This window comes from Ovis aries, chromosome 1 (assembly GCF_016772045.2).
Source record: "Ovis aries strain OAR_USU_Benz2616 breed Rambouillet chromosome 1, ARS-UI_Ramb_v3.0, whole genome shotgun sequence".
Taxonomy (NCBI): Eukaryota; Metazoa; Chordata; class Mammalia; order Artiodactyla; family Bovidae; genus Ovis; species Ovis aries.
The window spans coordinates 61,822,176-61,842,478 of NC_056054.1; positions in this window are offsets into that span (position 1 = coordinate 61,822,176).

Sequence of the window (20,303 nt, forward strand, 5' to 3'; positions counted from 1 at the left end):
AGCCTGGGCCTAGAGCCCGTGCAATGTAACAAGAGAAGCCACAGCAACGAGAAGCTCACACCCTGCAGTGAAAAGTGGCCCCCACTAGATGCAACTAGAGAAAGTCCTCAGGCAGCAACAATGACCCAATACAGCCAACACTAAATAAATAAATACAATCTAAAAAAAAAAAAATGAGAAAGGGAACAACCCATCCCTGGCCAGAGAACCTGAACACTGCTCAGGAAATCCAGCTAGGTTTGTCCAGAGAGACATAGACTTGTGATTTTATGTGACATGACTAAGGGAAAACACTCCCAGCACACTTCTAGACCACAGCATCAGGACAGTTCGGGTTCTCCCTGCTCCCAGATCCATTCAGGATATCACAGCCTTTCGTGACTGCATCAGTCCATGGCCTCATGCAGTAGCGTTACCGCCACGGGGCTGCTGAGTCACAGGTGTATCACCATGGAAATGTGCCCACAGCATGGGCAATAGTTCACAGCCAAGGCCCAAAGGTGGCTTCTTCCTTACCTTGCCAATCTCACTACCCAGCATGAAACTAAATTTGAACATGAATTATCTAAATTAACTAAATTCTAGCAAGAATTGCTAGGCCACGCTAGAGTTCATGGAGCATGCTCTCCTTTTTTGCTATTAGTTACCTTATTTACTTAATTTTCTCCTCTTGCTTAATTTCTGTGCTCCATGCAGGCTTGGGAAAGGCACACATCTGCTTATTACAAGCTCTGAAAGTGCTTGGAGTTTACAGGCATTTTGTCCTGTGGGAAAACCCCATGCCATTAGAGGCACCTCTAAGTCAACCTCCAGGAAGTCTCCAAGGCGCATTATTGTATTCAGTTCACCCTCTATCTGGTCTTGATGGGGTGTGTGAACCCTGGAGGCTGGGTGAGGTAGGGCCAGGATGCTAAATGCTCCCTCTGGCCTCTCCCCACAGAAACAGCAAGAGCAGGCAAGCCCTCCCAGAGGCCCTCCCAGAAGCCAGGGTGTGACCAGTACAGGTTGCTGAAAATCAGTAGCAGCCAGGCAGAGTCAAGAGCAAAACTCACTTTTGCTTTTATTTATTGAAAATCAAGATCCGTGCTGCCATTAAAAAATCATTCCTGAGTTTAAAAGCAGTGAACCACCCATTGCCAGGGGTTACTTTTAAGACATGCTTTTGGTCCTGGAGGAAGTAATGATACCTGGAGGGAGAGAGGAGGTGGGCTGTGGGGAGGAGGGAGGCAGGGTATCTTCCAGGAGTCCCTTCAGGCTATAACCTTCCAGCCCGGCAAGGGCTCAGATCCCCGGTGCATTTGGGGGCTGTAGGGCTCCCCAGAGCACAGCTCAGTGCCTTTTGGGCACTCTGTTGGCACTCTGAAACCCAAGGCTTGTCCCAGGTACACAAGCGCTCCTGTGCCCGACATCCACTTTTAGACCGTGTTACTGTATGGAATCGGAATCTATTCAGAAGAGATGCCTTGTACTCATGGGTCTTTAGGAAGCACTGACTCGGTGCCTCTCCCCACCGCACCCCCCACTTGGCAGACACTGGTCTAGCCACCAAAAGTCCAAGAGTGAAGCCGACACGGCTGCTGTCCTCATGGCGCCAATATTCTTGGGGAAGGCAACAGACAATCAGCAAATAAAACACATGTCTGTACAACCTAGCATCTGAGAGTGACCCACACCAGGAAAAGTATAAAGCAAGCTGGGAGGACATGAGCCTCCCTGGGTGGGGTGGTCTGGGAAGGTCTGCTGATGAGCCGAGCTTGGAGCAGAGTCCTGAGTAAGGAGGATTTCAGAGGGATTAGTGGGTGCTTAGACGCTCCCTTAGAAGGAGGGATTCTCCCTTAGAAGGAGGGATTCTCTCTTAGAAGGAGGGAGAATCTGGCAAAGAGCACTCTGGACACTAAGAACAGCTACTCCTACTGAGTGCTTACTGTGACTGTTACATCTTGTGTTCTCCTTCCATGGTGGTGGTTTAGTCACTAAGTCGTGTCTGGCTCTTTGCAGCCCCATGGACTATAGTCCTCCAGGCTGCTCTGTGCATGGAATTCTCCAGGCAAGAATACTGGAGTGGGTTGCCATTTCCTTCTCCAGGCGATCTTCCCAACCCAGGGATTGAACTTGAGTCTCCGCATTGGCAGGCAGATTCTTTACCACTGAGCCACCTGGGAAGCCTGCTCCTTACATATGCCACCTTATTTAATTGTCACAACAGTCCTGTGTCACTGGTACCATTACTCTCGCATCTTAGAGATGATGAAGCAGAGGCTGAAAGACAACCTGGTTCCTCTCAGACCTGATAGTCAGGACACGGCCGCGCCGAGGCTCAGCCCCTGTGTCTAGGCTAAATTCATGTTCCCAGCCTCTCAGCTGCAGTGTTCCGTGTTGCTAGAGCAGAGGCCATTCCCAAGCCCACAGGGCTTCATGCGGAGGAAAGAGTGTTTCTGAGACTGTGTGTTACCTGGAAGATGCTTTGCTTTTCAGGCAAATCACTTTCTTTTGTGATTCCTTTCTTTCTCTTACCTGGGAACACTGTTCAGCCAAAGCTACTTCTGGGGGTGCCTTGCTAAGTCTTTGTGTCTTCACGGTTTTTATGAGGTAAATGGTGGTTGCTCCCAAGATGCCCATGAATGCTACTCTGGTCCTCAACTTTATTTCAGGGCTTCCTGGGGGTGCCAAAAAGGTGAGAGGTTCTTTTAAGAACCTGGCACTGGGGACTCACATTTGTCAGGCTGATTCATTCTTACATTAGCTCCGAGATCAGAAATAAGCATAAGAAATTGTCTGTGAATGCATCAGCAGCAGAACCACGCGGACACAGCGAGGTGTGGTGAAAAGAACAGCAATTTGGAATCAGTTAGTTTGTAGTTTTGCAGAGGCAGACCAAAAACAGACAAAAAACAACAAAAAAAATCAAAACACACACAAAACAGCAACAACAAAAAACAACTTGCATGACCCTGAGCAGATAAGTCAATAGTCTTCCCTGAGCCTCATCTACCTCAACCTCTTTCTACCCTCTTCAGTATGAGAATGTGCCTCATGTGAAGAATCTCCTTCAACCCTCTCCAGAAGAAAAAAAAAAAAAGAACAAAATTCCAGGTGCAGAGCCCGACCTCCTATCCCCAGGATGAGAAATGCCTGGATGCTATAAAATCACCTTGGTGTTTATCCATGCTCAGACAGTAGCATTGTATGTTGGCTCTGCTACGGGCTTTCAGAGGCAGAGCAAGGGCACTGAAGGATGTTCCTTTAGGCAGAAGCAGCACAGAAAGCACCTTGAATCAAGATAAATAAGAAACCATCTCAATAAATATATTTTGCATTTTAAAACTTGACCGAAAATACAATGTGTAGGTAGCTGTAGATGTGATTCATCGTTCAGGCATGGATTCTGAGCCACTTTCTTGAGTTCAGACTGTGGTTCTGCCACTTTCTAGCTGTGCGACCTTAAGTGACTTAATTGACATCTCTGTTCTTTTGTTTCACTCTCTGTAAAACAATGATAATAATAGCACCTACCCCAGAGTTCAGGAACTTCCCTGTAGTTTATACAGTAAAGAACCTACATGCAATGCAGGAGACCTTGGTTCGATCCCTGGGTCAGGAAGATCCTCTGGAGAAGGGAATGGCAACCCACTCCAGTATTCTTGCCTGGGGAATCCCATGGACAGAGAAGCCTGGTGGGCTACAGGGCTCGCAAAGCGTCGGACATGACTGAGCAACTATACACACACACCCCCCAGATTTCCTGTGAGATTGAATAAGTAAATGTATGCACATGTACACAGAGACCCTGACAAGTTAAGCACTATTAAGTGTGGGTTATTTTATAAGGGTAGGGCCAGGTAAGTACTGGTGCTTGACACTGGTTTTTTCTTTTTCTTTTTTTTTAATTTTTAAAATCTTTAATTCTTACATGCGTTCCCAAACATGAAGCCCCCTCCCACCTCCCTCCCCATAACATCTCTCTGGGATGACACTGGTTTCTAATAACAGACAAACAAGAAAATAAGTAAAAAGAAGGGAAAGAAGACAAACTAAAGTCTCTTCCAGTTAAAGACACCTCACCTGGGGGAAACTCCAGTCCATGAGAAAAACACTGTCACTTAAATATCCGGAGAATAGTACTCTCTAGGAAAAGCAACATGTGCCTAGGAAAAGTGGCTCCTAGGGTGAAGGAGGTGTGTGGAGGCGGCAATTGGCTGGGGCTGGATGTGGATAAAAGCTCCGCTCCTCGGCTCTCTGTCTCATCTCCGGGAGCAGGAGGAATGTTAAGTGCATGCTGCATTGTCGTTAATTAATTTCTCAAGGGCTGCAGTAATCAGGATGCTCATTAATGTGTTTGAGCCTGGCTTTCATTTAGAGAATGAGTAGCAAATGTAAGTGCGATGCACTTAGGAGCCTTAAAACCCATTCAGTGCTGTCGTAGGAGGAGAGACACCCTGGTATGTCTCAAAGGAAAAGGAAAAACCCACGAGGGCTTCTTTAATCACATGAAAGACGAGCAATTCTAACCCGACAGCAGTGGAGGCTCCCTGCGGCTTTTGAAATATTATCACTTGGAGCCTGCTGTCCCTCTGCTCTGTATGATGTTTGAAGACGCCATGCTCCATTCACATTTATATTCCTCCCAGCAAGGAGCCTGATCCTGATAGGCAGGTTCCGGGGGTCCAGGACTGGGCATGCATATGTGCTAAGTCTCTTAGTCATGTCTGACATTTTGCAACCCCATGAACTGTAGCCCGCCAGGCTCCTCCGTCCATGGGATTCTTCAGGCAGGAATACGGGAGTGGGTTGCCATGCCTTCCTTCAGGGATCTTTCCAACCCAGGGATGGAACCCGTGTTTCTTACATCTCCTGCATTGGCAGGTGGGTTCTTTACCACCAGTGCCACCTGCCAGTGTAAAGGGGTGGCCCTGAGCTCACCGGGATGTGCAAGAGGAATCAGGCCCCCCTACCAGCGGCTCGTCTGCTGGGCCAGGTTGGGGGCACAGGCTGGTGGTTTCTATAAATCTTCAAGGCCAACCTCGGGATTACCGGCATTCTTCCTCACTCTGATCTTGACCTCCTCCTCGGAGGTGCTCAAAACCACACCAATTTCTTCTTCTCTGTGAAGTCAGCATGTTTTGGAGGACCCTTTCACAGACCTGGACCCCTTCTTCCTCGGTTAGTCCTGTTACATGATCATAGGAAGGGTTTAGCACAATGCTTCGCTGCTCACAATCCCTCTGTGTTTACTATTCTTGCTGTGTTATTGTTAGCCACTGGCAGAGAGTGGCTACAGGATCCGGGGTCTGTCACTCCAGGGTTCCTCACTGGGCTTTCTGACCACAATCACTGTACAAGTCATCACATAACCAGTCACAGTGTCTTGGACTATGACTCAAACTTTTATCAGCCCAATTTCCCCATCTTTATCTTCGATGCTCTTAGGTCAGTTCAATACCTGCTATCATTTTTACCCTCCCCTAATGTAGAGGGCCAGAGAAGGCAATGGCACCCCACTCCAGTACTCTTGCCTGGAGAATCCCATGGATGGAGGAGCCTGGTGGGCTGCAGTCCATGGGGTCGCTAAGAGTCGGACACGACTGAGCGACTTCACTTTCACTTTTCACTTTCATGCATTGGAGAAGGAAATGGCAGCCCACTCCAGTGTTCTTGCCTAGAGAATCCCAGGGACGGGGGAGCCTGGTGGGCTGCCGACTACGGGGTCGCACAGAGTCCGACACGACTGAAGTGACTTAGCAGTAGCAGTAGCAATGTAGAGGGCAGAGGGCTGGGCCAAGGTCTACACCCTCCCTTTAGGGTAGGACATGCCTCCAGGGGAGATGGTGATCAGCCCACAGAGAGCAGAGGATCCCCTGGAAAGAAAAGGAACACCAAGGAATCTGAGCACATTTCTCCTCCCCAGGGAAAGGAACCATTCGGTCACCTACCATGTGCACTGCCTTATTTCACCCTAGCCCTGCCTTGCTTGATGGCCTTGATGTATGTTCTGCACAAGTGTCTCCATCCTTTCCTTTTTAAGTTCAGTTCAACAAGCATCTATTGAGCAGCTATTGTGTGGCAAGTTTGATGACAAGTGCTGCGGAATATAAAATGAACGAGCCTCTACTCTGAGGGATTAAGTCACACCTGGAAACACAACTCCAATAAATGGGGGAACAGAGAAAAGTATGTCACCCAGGGTAGGCTCCCCAGAGGGATGTGACCTAGGCTCAGTTGTCAAGGATACATGGCAGGGCCTGAGCACTGGGGAGTGGGTGGGCATTCCAGAACCAGGCAGGGAACATGATGGCATTTACTTTCAAGGAGCACACAGTGTGTACCACCCAGTAGGTGCCCAACACGCCCACCAAGAGGCTGATGGGTGCAAGCTGAAAGATGTTGCCAAAGTGTGGACTCCAGGCTGTTCTGGGAGATGGCACTAAAGAGGGGATGAAACCCTAAACCTGAGCAGGATGTTGAATGCCAGGCCCTTGTCTGTAAGACATTATCCTACAAGAGTTTGAAGCAAAAGGGGCTGACATGGTCGGTATAACATTTTACTCACTCAGTATTCCACTACTCCAGGGGAAGTCCCCTGAGAACACTGAAGAGGAAAGCTTTAAAGATCACAGTTTTATAAGTTATGACCAACCTAGATAGCATATTTAAAAGCAGAGACATTATTTTGCCAACAAAGGTCCGTCTAGTCAAGGCTACGGTTTTTCCAGTGGTCATGTATGGATGTGAAATTTGGACTGTGAAGAAAGCTGAGCGCCGAAGAATTGATGCTTTTGAACTGTGATGTTGGAAAAGACTCTTGAGAGTTCCTTGGACTAAAGGGAGATCCAACCAGTCCATTCGAAAGGAGATCAGTCCTGGGTGTTCACTGGAAGGACTGATGCTAAAGCTGAAACTCCAGTACTTTGGCCACCTCATGCGAAGAGTTGACTCATTGGAAAAGACCCTGATGCTGGGAGGGATTGGGGGCAGGAGGAGAAGGCGATGACAGAAGATGAGATGGCTGGATGGCATCACCGACTCGATGGACATGAGTTTGGGTGAACTCCAGGAGTTGGTGATGGACAGGAAGGCCTGGTGTGCTGCAATTCATGGTGGCGAAGAGTCGGACACGACTGAGCGACTGAACTGAACTGAACTGAACTGAATGAAAGGAGAGAGTTTCCCTGGTGGCTCAACGGTAAAGAATCTGCCTGCAATGCAGGAGACACCAGAGACGTGGGTTCGATCCCTAAGTGGGGAAGATCCCCTGGAGGAGGGAATGGCAACCCACTCCAGTATTCTTGCCTGGAGAATTCCATGGACAGAGGAGCCTGGTGGGCTAGAGTCCATAGGGTCGAAAAGAGCCGGACACGACTGAGCATGCATGCACACATTGTGGGGAGATGTTCCCCAGCCCTAAGAGAACCAAGCTGCTCCTTTGTTAAACAATTTGATAGCTGGATATCTAATCTTGAGATGTTTAGTTGAAAGTTTATAGGTCAAACTTTCGTCTCTGCCTTAGTTCCTAAACTGTAAATAGACCTTTTGACTTCTATTGAAATACTTTCTCCTCCATAAAGCTGTCCTAATAATCAAGGTTTGTTCCTGTCTCTTGTTCTTAACCCCTGTAATTCAGTGTCACGGGGCTATTTGTACATTTATGGGTCTATATCACAATATTACAGCCTGGACCTGGATCAACTTCTCCAATGCCACATGCTACAGCATAAAGAACTTAATTCCAGGCTTTGACACAAATCAGGCCATGGCTGAAATTCAAAGGAGTGGTATTCATTGCAGTACTAGTTTTAAACCTGAATCGTGCCTCACTCTTTAAGATTTTTGTTACATTTTAGTGATTTTTCTGAAGATTAAATAAAATAATGGGTAAAGAGCTTACAAATGCTTTACTATAGTAAAACCTCAAGAATGCTGCCTCTATTCATTTTTATTCACAGAGGTATTTCTGCTAAAGATTCAGAGTCATTTGCCTCAAGAGGTTGAAATTTATCTACTGTGAGAAATGAGTTTGGCATTTTTAAAAAATGTTTGATTACTTTGGCCTCATTTAACTCCTGTATTGTTCTTAATGTTTTGTATTCAGGTCTTGGGTCCTTGATCAGACGATAGGAGTTTGAGGGCAGGGATCTTATTGGACTTCCCTTTTTATATCCCTCACAGAACTTAGTACCATTTGGTGTGTATAACAGACACTCAAAAAACACATGTGGAAGGACTAGACACATACAGGGTTCTGTCAATGAATAGTAGAGTGCTCATCATCGCAAAACTTGGCAAGTCATTATCTGCTCCACAACCCTTTACTTTGCCATTACTTCTCAGCTCAGAAAAATGAGTAAAAAGAGGTCCCGAGGTGGAGTAAAGAACCCCAAATACTATTAATATAAACCGTGCCAGCTGCCTGGTTTGCATAACGTGTCTCATCCCCAAGTCTCCAACCCAGCAGAATTGATGACCTTCTCCGCCCTCTAGCTTCCCAGGTCATAAAGAACTTTTCTGCCAATGCAGGAGATATAAGAGACATGAATTCGATTTCTGGGCAGGGGAGATCCCCTGGAGGAGGGCATGGCAACCCACTCCAGTATTCTTGCCTCGGAAATTCTATGGACAGAGGAAGCTGGCGGGCTACAGTCCATGGGGTCTCAAAGAGTTGGACAGGACTGAAGCAGCTTAGCATACACACCGTCTGCCCTCTAGGCTCCAGGGAACCAGCTCCTCAGGCTGTTTCTTGTGCTAAGATGCAGATGACTTCTTCAGAGTTCAACAGCAGCCCTGGAGAGGCCGCTCCCTCCTAGCTCACCTGCAGCAAGTTGGGGCAAACTGGGTTGGCTCCATCACCCCTTTCAAATAGTAGGCCATTCAGTCTTAGGGAGAGAAATGACTCAGCAACCCCAGGGCCATCCTGGTGGCTGAAGCAGCTGCCAGCCAGGGAGCCTATTTCAAACACCTAATTAGTATGAGAACCACAAGCGGATCTGAGCAGACCCAGGCACCTCTCTTTGCATACACATGTGCAGGGAAAGTGAAGTCGTTTCACTTTCCGGGGCGTTGTTCTGCTCCAAGGAACAAGATTCATTTGTCTCAGAACTTGGCTCTCCTTGACTTGCCAGATGAAAAATGATGTGAAGTTCCTGAAATCATCTGCTAAGGGAAATGAATCCAAGCTCAGTAGAAGAAGTTTGTTGCTTTTCCAAAGCACATTCGTCAGATTGTCATATAAGCAAAATAGAACCTTACTACCAGGTAAAGACAGTAATTATTTCAATTAGCAATGGTATTAGATGTAGAAGGTAATGAAGAATAAAGATGCTGGACCCAGCCCAACCATTCAGTACCCATGCTTCTCTTTGCTGTTCTGGCTAAAACAGCAGATAAACACAGAGTGAACTCAGCTGAGGGATGGATGATGGAGGCTTTCCCCTTAGTGGACTGAATCACAGTTCATCCTTCGCTGCCTGATAAGAGGCAGCACGATGCTGGAGGTCACACGGCCATGGGATGCCAACAGTGCTTGGGCCACCCTCAGTCCTTGCAGAAAATGAATAACTACAAGGTTGTATGGCAGTTAGGGAAGCAATACTTTTAAAGATATTTTCAGCTGTATTGCTGAAATGAAATAAAGAACTCTCTTATGGGACAGCTGTATATCTAATTTTGAGATACTTGGTCTAGAGTATTTTTATTCCGCATCTTCTTAGAATCATTCTTTTGATTTTAAATACATGTATTCTGGAATGGGAGGAAGGAAAAGAGAAGAGGCGGAAGATAGAGAAAGGGCCATCTTGTTCTGGAAAGACTTTGACTAAATGGCGTTAATATGGCAAAAAAGATTGAGACAGCTGATAATCTTTTTTGCAAATGTGGCACATTTGAAGTTTCTGCTTTGATTAGTGCCTCTCTGTGTTAGCTGAAAAAGTCTATCACTTAAGCCAAAACTGACAGTTCTTCAAGGAGTAATTGACAAATCCGTGATCAGAGTGGGAGATTTAATGCTTTTTTCTTAGTAATTGAGAGATCAAACAACCAAAAATATTCAGTGAAGTTATAAATATTTTGAACAACATGATTAACAAGTTTGACATAAAGGACTTCAGAGCATGGCACTCAACCACTGGAATGTATATACTCTTTCCAAAATCACATGTTACATTTACAAAAACCGATGATGAATTAAGCCTCGAAGTAAATCTCAACAAATTTCAAAGAATCAGTTTTATAAGATTATATCATCATTAAGTTAGAAATCAGAAAAAAATTTACAACTTAAAACCTCCATACATTTAGACATTTAAAAGCACATTACTTAAAAATCTAAAGGGGAAAGTAGATTGCAGCTGCACAGCCTGGGAGGAGAGAGGACTGGGGAGTGGCTGCTTAATGGGGATGAGGTTTTCTTTGAATATGCGTTGGAACTAGACTGACTAGTGTTTGCACAGCACTGTCAATGTACCAAATCGTACACTTCAACATGGCTAACATTATGTTACGTGCATTTCCATCTCAGTAACGAAGTGTTCATTACCTCTGTTTAAATCCTAAGTCTCTGAGTACATAGGCGTGTGCAGTTCCTGAAACTTTTTCAAGTTTATATGTGCACTTTTCTGTGTAATATGAATATATATTTACATCTTCTGCATTATGCTTCAAGAAAGAGTTTTTAAAAAGCAAAAACACATTACATAATAACTCGGGAGTCAATAAGAAATCGTAAAACATAAAGAGAAAGAATCATGTGACACTACACTCAGCACTTACAGCATGCAGTGAGTTCACTCAGATCACGGAGAAGCAACTGTGATGGAGGAGAATAACGAGTTCCCCAACACAAAAGAAAGCAGGTGGCTTTAAAAGTTTATTAGGTTAAAAAAAAAAAAGAAAAGCTTAGAATTAATAAGCTAAGCATCAACCATATGAAGGGAGAAATGAAATAACAGAATATTTCCAAAGAAGGTAAGAAGAAGGAAACAACCTTAATCGAAATAAATGGATAACAGATACAATAAAGATGATCCACAAAGCCAAAGACTGGCTCTTTGAAGAGACTAAACCCTGGAAAGACTGACAAAGGAAATTTAAATATATATACACAGAAAAAGAGAAGGTGCAAATAATATTAGGAATGAAAAAGGAGAATATAGAAAGATCAAAAGATAATAGAAATATAAGATGGAAAAACCTTAAGCTGGTAAGCTTGAAAAAGTGCATTTTAAATGGAATAAAGATATAACTTATCAATGTTGACTTAATAAGAACTAGAAAACAAAATCAGTAGTAAAATATCGTCCCACAAAAGAAATCCTAGTCTTCCAGAATTTCATTTGTGAGTTCTAGGAGACATTTTCATTATAACCTCAGATTATGATCAGTATGTTAAATAAGCAGGATGCATGGGATGTAATTGAGAAAGTGATCACATTGTTGCCTCATATGGTCCCTTTGGGCTTTCCAGGTGGTTCAGTGGTAAAGAATCCGCCTGCCAATGCAGGAGAGGTGGGTTCAGTCTCTGGGTTGGGAAGATCCCCTGGAGGAGGACATAGCAACTCACCAGTAATCTTGCCTGGAGAATCCCAAGGACAGAAGAGCCTGGTGGGGTCCACGGGGTCACACAGTTGGTTGCGACTGAGCACGGTCCTTTTAAATCTTCTCCCTCTGCCATTGGCCCAGACTTTTATGATTATTATTGAATTTAAAAAATGCTTATGTTTACTTTTAGACATAAACTCTAACCCAAGTTAGTAACTTAAAATGTCCAGTACAATATAATAAGCTACGCTTTCAATTTAAAAGTTAAGACTTCATTCCACCTTCTTTTCCCCCAATGAGAGGCTGTGGCAGGCTGACCACCTATTGTGGGGACAGGAGATAGAATCAGGTTCTTCACTTCCTCTCTTCTACCTTCTCCCTCTCTGATCAATCAGGGTCCAATGAAGAAGACAGAAGACACATCAGTTATTTGAGAAAGAATTTAATATAAAGAATTATCAACTAAATGTAAAGTTACTAACCAGGTAACTGAAGAGATAAGAAGAGGATTCTAAGGTGTCATAAACATAACAATTTCAAGAAGCAGTTACCATCTCCAGGGCTGGAGAAATAAAAGGATGAAGTTAAAAGTCTTAAAGCTTCAAAGCTTAGACAAGGGACCCTGAAGAGCTGAAACTCAGCATTATTTCTGATCCTGTCCAGGTCTGGAAGAGGGGAAGGAAAGGGAAGAGCAAGTCCTTACTGAATCAATACAGTTATTAGAGTATTTGGCTCCTTCTGGACCTGCTGGGTATTTGAAACCGGTTCTTTCTCTGATGGAATGCTTTCCTGTGAAGAATCCATTTTCTTACCTCCTTGCTGCTAATTTCCTTAGATCTGAATGAATGTATTGCATTCTATAAGTTGCTTATTAATCCTCGTTTAATACCAAAAAAAAAAAAAAAGAAAAAGAGACCAGCATCCACCTCCAGCTTCCCCTGTAATGGAACCTTCCAGCTGACCTGACTCTTTGAAACAATCCAGGAGGACCCCGTGCCAGATCTCTGTATAAGCCAAGGAGACACTCACACATTCTTTGCTCAGGCAAACCTGGGGGATAGAAGCTTATTCAAGCCCAGCAGCACCTTTCTTTTACTCTAGCCAGCCCTGGTCTTGACCTCTGTGTTCCAGATAAGAGCCAGACATGGGTCCACTGGACCTACTTAGCTGCAGAGGACTCATAGGGAGTTCTCCAAGGGGGAACTATTGAATCTCTTCTCAACCGGCTCAATTTATACCAGTAACACTTTCCAAAGGAAAAAATTAAAAAATCTTATTGAACAAAATCTCCATCAAACTTCATTCTCTCAAGCCATTTACATGTTCAAGAGGATGAACAGCTAATGTCAATGAACTAATTCCTGATAACTTCCTTTGAAAAGGCTATTTTGGCCTATAATCCCACTTTGGAAGTTTATATCTTTTGAATCTTAGTGCTTCAATTGAAACTTAATTGAGCATCCTCTTGCATCAATCTTAAATTCTTCCAATTTATCCTGTAAGGATAGCATAACATTGATCCTAAAATCAAATAAAATATGACTAGAAAGGAAACTTCGGAGAAGGCAATGGCACCTCACTCCAGTACTCTTGCCTGGAGAATCCCATGGACGGAGGAGCCTGGTAGGCTGCAGTCCTTAGGGTCACTAAGAGTCAGATACGACTGAGTGACTTCACTTTCACTTTTCACTCTGATGCACTGGAGAAGGAAATGGCAACCCACTCTAGTATTCTTGCCTGGAAAATTCCAGGGATGGGGGAGCCTAGTGGGCTGCTGTCTATGGTGTCTCACAGAGTCGGACATGACTGAAGTGATTTAGCAGCAGAAAGGAAACTTCATAGGTCAATCTTACTTATAACCAAAGTAGCAAAAGCAAAGAATTCTCAGTTCAGTTCAGTTCAGTTCAGTCGCTCAGTCGTGTCCGACTCTGCAACCCCATGGACTGCAGTACGCCAGGCTTCCCTGTCCATCACAACTCCTGGAGTTTACTCAAGCTCATGTCCATCAAGTTGGTGATGCCATCCAACCGTCTCATCCTCTGTTGTCCCCTTCTCCTCCTGCCTTCAATCTTTCCCAACATCAGGATCTTTTCAAATGAGTCAGCTCTTCACATCAGGTGGCCAAAGTATTGGAGTTTCAGCTTCAACATCAGTCCTTCCAATGAATATTCAGGGCTGATTTTCTTTAGGATGGACTCTAAAGAGTCCAAGGGACTCTCAAGAGTCTTTTCCAACACCACAGTTCAAAAGCATCAATTCTTTGGTGCTCAGCTTTTTTTATAGTCCTACTCTCACATCCATACATGACTACTGAAAAAAACATAGCTTTGACTAGAGGGTTCCTTTGTTGGCAAAGTAATGTCTCTGCTTTTTAATATGCTGTCTAGGTTGATCATAGCTTTGAAATTAAACAATGAATAATGTTTTTAGTATAAGTATATCCCAGATACTGCATGGGGTATACTTATACTAAAAATTATTAGTTGTTTATCTGAAATTTAAAATTAATTGTGTGTCCCTTTTCATTTCTGTTGTTTGTTTTCAGCTAAATCTGGCAACCCTGCTCACAAGGAGCTTCCATGATATTTATAACATTCTTTTTCTTAAGTTGGGTTGTAGGTTCATAACTGCTTATTTTATTCTATTAATTTTTTAAAAACAAGCAAATGAACTTTAAAGCAAGTCTAATTATTTATAATTCTACCTGGTGGACTCAACATTTTGCTAAGAAATTAGCAATAAGTGTAGGCTGGGCTGCAATGTCAGATGCCGGTCCTCCCAGACCCCCTTGCGATGCATCAAACTGCTTGTGGCTAGACTTCCTCCTGGATGCTCTCTCTGTGCTTCTGTTGGTGTTAACTGCAGCCCACCCCACAACTAAATAGCAACTGTTAGAGCCTTTTCTTGCAGCAAGTGCATAAGCAATGGGTAAAGACTACAAAAAATACTGAGAACCTTAAAACAGGAGTAGAACCTTCCAGCATAGCACAAACAGCAAGGAGGTAGTTTGGGGACTGCCAGGACATAGAGAAGAGATTCCAACCTGATGTGCCTCTAATGAGCCCCACGAGAAACTCTGTGTATTCCCAGCGCTTAACCCATCAACTGGCATAGAGTTGTCCTCAGTAAACCTTTGCGCGTGGAATGCATAAACACATAACAAATGAAAGAAGCAGCAAAGGGAGGATTGAAGGCTCTTACCAGATCCTTAGAAAGGAGGGATTAAAAAGTCACATCACAATCTGCCAATTCTCTTACATACTGCATTGTGTATGTAAACTGTCTATTGTTCTCAAGACAAAATGTGGGTTCATAAAGCCTGCATTAAAAAGAACCTCTGGGTGAAACCCACGTATCTATTTCAGTCAAGAACCAGGTGTCCAGAGTGGGCAGAACCAAGGAAGCAGCTTCTGATAGATGCCGCTGTAACTGGGCCTGCTTCTGGCTGGGTTTGCTTAGTCATCCTGGCACAGTTGTTGATTTAGTTTCCTCTGTCAGACCTTGAGGGATGATGACCAAATTCTGACACTTTTCCTTATTCCATAAGGTTGGCATACACTGGACTTCTCCATCAATTCTTGCACTCGACCATTTATTCAATAAACATTTATAATGCATGCGTCAGGTTCTGTGTTAAGCCCTGGAAATTTAGAAGAAGTACTTACTGAGCACTTACTAAGTCAGGCACAGTGAAAAGCAGCTCTTGCGGGCCTGAGAGCCTCCGTTTCTTGCTGGCTGCCAGCTGCCTCAGCTCCTGGCCATGTTGCCCTCTCCATAGGGAAGCTCATAACACAGCAGACTGCTTCCTCAAAACCAGTCAAGGAGAGGGTCTTCTAGCAAGAGAGATGTTATAGTTTATGTAACAAAATACAGAAGCAACATCCTATCACCTTTGCCATGTTAGTTAAAATGAAGTCACAGATCCGGGGGAAGAGGTGGCAGAAGGCTGTGAATACAGTGGGTTGGAAGCACAGGAATCACTTTAGAATTTAGCATCTTTGCTCTTCTTCATCTGCCCAAACTAACTGTTCCTCCTATTCACCTCCAGAGAGACCCAGGTTGCTACATGTGGCTGTGCAATATGAAAGCCACCTTGCCCTCCACCTGGATTTGTGTAGCACACAACTTACATAACCGAACACAGCAGCCCTGCCACTTCCATCAAACTGTTTCCTATTTTTTTCAACTTTAATTTTTTTATCAAAATAAAGTGGATTTACAAAGTCATGTTGATTTCTGCTGTACAGCAAAGTGATTCAGCTACACACGTATAAACATTATTTTCAATATTCTTTTCCATCATGATTTGTCACAGGATATTGAATATAGTTCCCCCTGCTGTACAGTAGGAACTTGTTGCCTATTTTACATATTATTGTTGCTGTTGTTCAGGCGCTCAGTCGTGTCCGACTCTTTGCAACCCCATAGACTGCAGTCTGCCAGGCTCCTCTGTCCATGGATTTCTCTAGGCAAGAATACTGGAGTGGGTTACCATTTTCTTCTCCAGGAGATCTTCCTGGATCAGAGATTGAATCCCCATCTCCTGCATTGGCAGGCGGATTCTTTACCACTAAGCCACTAGGGAAGCCCTATTCTACTTATAACAGTTTGCATTTGCTAATCCCACACTCCCACTCTGTCCCTCCCTCACAGTTCCCATCCCTTGAAACCACAAGTCTTTCTACATCATACTGTTTCTAACACTGCATTGTGAGTATCTGTTTACTTTTCTCTCTCTTCACTGTACTGTAGGCTCCTTGAAGTCAGAGACTACTAGATGCCCCATATAGCAAGTGCCAAACAAATATTCGTCAAATAAAATGGAAGATGGCCGAGCAGGGGGCTCATGTAGGGTAGCCTGGGCAAGACTGCTCAGAGAAGGCACCTGGCTGCTCTTCCTTGTCTCTCAGCTACAGCTGGACGCTCAACTTCCTTAAAGAGACTTCAGGAACTATTTCTAAGTAGATAAAATAAAAATCTTGGTATACTGTGATTTAGTTTCCTGCCAAATAATCTCCATGGAGATAAACACAAAAACACTCCATTGATTCAATTCAGTAAAAACCAGTGTTCTTTTTCTCTCACGGAGTAGGAAATGGCAACCCACTCCAGTATGCTTACGTGGAGACTTCCATGGACAGGGGGGCCTGGTGGGCTACAGTCGCAGAGTCAGACACAACTGAGTGGCTAATGCTTTCTTAACGAGGTACTGTAGTGGGGAGTAGCAAGTGGGATGTTGCCTATTTTTCCAGACCTGGCAAATCTGGCTCAGAGCGGGGAAAGAGCGCTGAGCTCTGGGCAATCCAAGGTGGGAAGACATGTAATTCTGGGGCCACATCTCTGCCAATCCAGCCTCAAGCTCCCCACTCACCTTGCTTCTCCCACTGCTCCATTCCCAGCCCTGGAGCACGCTTAGAGCTTTAAAATAAATAGAGATGCAGACAGAACTAACGACAGTCTTACAATGGTTACAAATTTTAAGATCATTATCAATTCTCTTTTCAGGTTTTTCTTCACATAAAATCATTTCTGTTTCCTTCGAGTTTTTTTTTTTTTTCATAGTTGCCATGATACATCTTTAAGTCTTTTGCTGTGGTTCTGCAAAGAAATGACAATGGTAAAGTTAAGACTAATATTCTATATCCCAGGTCATGGCAGCATCTGCCCAGGGCTCTCTCACCGGGACCCGACCAATGGACCAACAAAACTGGAAATTTTAGGGCCAGCATCCACACACACAGAAGAAACCAATGATAAGGGCAGCAGTGATGGGAATTAAAGGACTAAACCCAGAAAGGGTCGTTCTGCGGCTTTCTCTGTAGGGACAGAGTTTGTTGTTGTCTGGTCGCTAAGTCACATACGACTCTTGGCGACCCCATGGACAGCGGTGTACCAGGCTTCCCTGCCCTTCACTATCTCCTGGAGTTTGCGCAAACTCATGTTCATTGAGTCAATGATGCCATCCAATCATCACTGACTCAATGGACATGAGTTTGAGGGACAGAGTTGGTTCCTCTTAACAGAAGATCACACACTAGACTGAATGCCATCCTCACAATGCTGTCCTGGGAAGGAGAGGCAGGGATGAGCTGAGCTGAGCTTCAACGAAGCTCATGTTATCTGTTCAGTCACTAGAGGCCTTTGGACCTGACGTTCCTCCGCCTTTGGAGAAACACTTTGAATCAGAACAGAGGCCTCCACCAGCAAAGTTCACGGCTGTCTGTTGCTCCCCAGATCACTTTCAGATCTGGGGATCAGTCCAGACACTGATTCACTTCTGCTGACCACCTCCCAGGGCCCTGCTCCAGAAAGATGGCATAGTTAGAAAGTTTTTTTTTTCATGTTGCTTCTATTAAACGTGAGCCTTTTGGTGCCCTTGAGCAGTTTTGAGGCAGTAAAAATGACTCAGAGGTTAATGTTGCTTTTAAAAATCAACATTCAATTTATTTAAAGTTACAGATTTCAAAAACTATTTTTTTCTGAAGCTTTTAAGTTCTGCATCAAATGTTATCGTTCACTGTAATAATATATATGTCCTGTCATATTTTTTAAAACTATGTCAAAGGCCTTTGGATAATATATGATCCTATTTCTAAGCTTAGTTAAATTAACACCTTCAAGAATTTTAAATTGCATTTATAAATCAGTGTATTCTATTTCTTTCTTTGTTATTTCCATGCTTTGATTGAACTAACACAATTTTCCTGAGTACTCAAATAACAAGTGTGTGTTTAGTCACTGAGTCGTGTCTGACTCTTTGTAACCCCAGGGACTGTAGCCTGTCAGGCTCTTCTGTCCATAGGGATTCTCCAGCAAGAATACTGGAATGGGTTGCCATGCCCTCTTCCAGGGGATCTTCCCAACCCAAGGATTGAACCCAGGTCTACTGCATTGCAAGCAAATTCCTTACCATCTGAGCCACTGCTCATAATTTAAACTTATAAATAGGGTCAATCTTAACTTCTTTTAAATGTTTCAATGTTGTATATAAATTTAGTAAAATTATAACAAAACTTCGAAAAAATTAAAAAAAATTATAACAAAACTGAAAGCAATTATTCACATATTATAAATTGGAGTTGAAAATCTGTTAATTTTAATATTAGGCCAAATTGTGTTAAACATTACAGGCACATGAAATACTAAATATATGCTTCTCCTTCACACAAGATATTATTATACAGCAGGTTGATTTCCTTAAACACATACATACATAAATCTAAGCCAGACTGGGATGGAGTGATGTTTAAGCTCTGTATCACAATCTTAGCGCTGCTGTTACAAACTTGTCAAAAGCTGAGTGGCTTAAAACAACAGATGTTTTATTCTCTCCCAGGTCTGGAAGCTCAAAGTCTGAAATCAAGATGTCAGCGGGACCCTGGTCTCTCTGGAGGCTGGAGAGGAGCATCTTTCCACATCTTCTGCACCTTTGGTGACGCCAGGCTTCCCGGCCTTCCTTGGCTTGTGGTCACATCACTCCAGTGTGTGCCTCCACCTTCACATCACCTTCTCTGTGTGTCTCCTCTTCTCTGTGTGTGTTTTTTAAACTTACTAGTTATACCTATTTATTTATTTTTGGCCACACTGGGTCTTCTTTGCCGCGCTCAGGCTTTCTCTATTTGCGGCGAGGGGACTACTCTTTGCGGTGTGTGGGCTTCTCTTGTGGTGACTTCTCTTGTGGCAAAAAATGGGCTCTATGTGGCACAGGGGCATAGTTGTTCCACGGCATGTGGGATCTGCCCAGACCAGGGATCTTCCCTGTTCCCTTCACTGGCAGGTAGATTTTTAACCAATGGACCACCAAGGAGCTCCTCCTCTTCTGTCTAAGGACTCCTGCCTTGGATTTAGGGCCTTCTCTGGTAATCCAGCCAGGATGATCTCATTTCAATAATCTCATAATCTTATTATGTCTGCAAAGAGCCTTTTCTCATATAAGGTTCCAGGGATTTGGACATGGAAATGTCTTTCTGGGGGCCACCATTCAATCCACTATCCCTACGAAGTGGCTGTCATTCCAATGAATCACGGTAATGCTCAGAGGTGGTAACTGGGTGCCTTTCTGATGGCAACACTGCTGGGACATACTAGTGCTAGTTATAGCATAGCTACCAATGCCCTTCAGGTGAGCTTGTTTCACAGTCCAGATTTGAATTTATATTCTATTTTATTGACTGCCTTTAACTCCTCATGGAATTTGGCACCAACCCGCCTACCTGGACTGCACACTTCACATGATTAAGCTTTGTGTTTATTAACATAACATATAAAAATATTTTTTCTGCTTATCTCTAAAGACATCTGAACTTGAGAATCCTAGATCCATGTCTTTTCAATCTGTTAGGCTCATTAACTCTCAGGGTTAGAGATTCAGTGGAACCTAGTTGAAGTCTGTCATTCTTGTTATGGTTTTGCCTGACTAGCTGGTCACACTCCTAAGGTCTTTCCACTGCCAGTTTCAAACAACTGGGTAGGACTCTTAGGACTTTGAACAAATCATTGAGCAATGACTCTTAAAGAACCAATACTGATAGTAGGTTCTTACTTAAAGGAGATGGATTTGTACAGTGGTTAAGAAACTATTCTATACGTATAAGCTGTACGACTTGAGAAAATTACCTAGTCTTTCTGAGATGGTGGACCCCTGTCTATAAAGTGGAAGCAACATCATTTCAAGTTACTTCATTGGGTAGTGAGGATTAAAAGAGAAGTGCCTGTACAGTACTTCTCACAGTGCAAAAAGCATTTTTTAAAAAGTGTTAGTGTTTAGAATATTAGAA